Here is a 1388-nt window from a genome sequence, read left to right on the forward strand (position 1 = left end):
AGGTCCTCCTCAGTTTCAGCAAGCAGGGTTGTGCATTATTCTTTTTTTATATAAACCAGAACAAATCATACCTCATTGTCATGGAGTTGGAAATGACTCATAGCTGACCTCCCATAGGGGTTTCAGTGACTGTAAATTGCAAGGGAGGAGATGGTCTATCTTTCTCTTTTGGAGCCACTGGACGATTTGAACTTGATAGAGGTTCTGCTTTTATGTTAGTAGCTCAATTCCTTACTAACTAGACCACCAGAACTCCATGTATATAAATATATATGTATTTCTTGCTCTTCAAGAACTTTGGAGACACCCCTGTTAGAAAATTGACTTGACGAAATTCATCTTTTGATTTCCTGACTGCAGATACCAAGAGCTTTGTGGAAACAAACAAGCTGAAACTGAACAATCTTAATCTCTTCTCCAACCATCATGAAGCTGCCAATTGTCCCAGTGGTGAGAATCTTTGTCTTTGTGATATTGAGCTTCAATCCATATTGAAGACTACAGTCCTTGACCTTCTGCAGCAAATGCCTCAGGTCCTCCTCAGTTTCAGCAAGCAAGGTTGTGTCATCTGCATAATTCAGGTTGTTGATGAGTCTTCCTCCAATCCTGATGCCACAGTCCTCCTCCTGAAAGGATCTGTTTTATATATAGATTGAAAAGGTGTGGAGATAGGATACATCTCTGATGCACTCTTTTCCCGATTTTGACCATGCAGTGTTTCTTTGCTCTGTTTTGACGACTGTTTCCTGGTCCAATTCTAACCTCAAGGCCTACCCTCCCTTTTTGTCTTCCTTATTACTGCTTCACCTTTGTTGCTACAAAAATGCAGATCTGACCCATTTCCTTTGTCTCTCTCCTTACCACTAAAATCAAGTTTGTGGTCAGGTATTGAAGAGCCTCTGTGGTCTGTCACTAATAAATGTCCCTAAGTATGCATTCCTTACCAATCCATGAACTCATCCTGGGTTTTGTTTTGTTTTTTCTTTCTCCATGCCTTTCTTCATGCTATGTACTCTCTCTCAAATGCCCTTACTCTTCTTATCTGCTGAACGTTTACTAATTTTCATATTTCAGGTCATCTGTTTCCTGTTCTATGAAGACTTGAAGAGAGTGGACATTGATATGGGAGGATGTGGCTGTTCACACACTCAGGGGTAAAATAGCTTCGACACAAAGGTACACACACAGGATTAAGCCAGAGATCAAGCTTACAAATAACAGATGGGCTGCAAATTTAGACCAGAGGCTCCAGAGACCCTCAGGTGGAACATCAGTATCAATCTAAGTGGGTTTGGAACTGTGTGAGTTCTTCCTAGCATCCTAGTTTATTTCTAGACAGAAGTATGAAAAGAACTCAGGACTTGGAGTCAGACCAATCTGAGTCAAGT

The sequence above is a fragment of the Elephantulus edwardii genome, unplaced genomic scaffold, assembly GCF_000299155.1.
Source record: "Elephantulus edwardii isolate Elephantulus edwardi_28Jun2011 unplaced genomic scaffold, EleEdw1.0 scaffold00031, whole genome shotgun sequence".
NCBI classification, from domain to species: domain Eukaryota; kingdom Metazoa; phylum Chordata; class Mammalia; order Macroscelidea; family Macroscelididae; genus Elephantulus; species Elephantulus edwardii.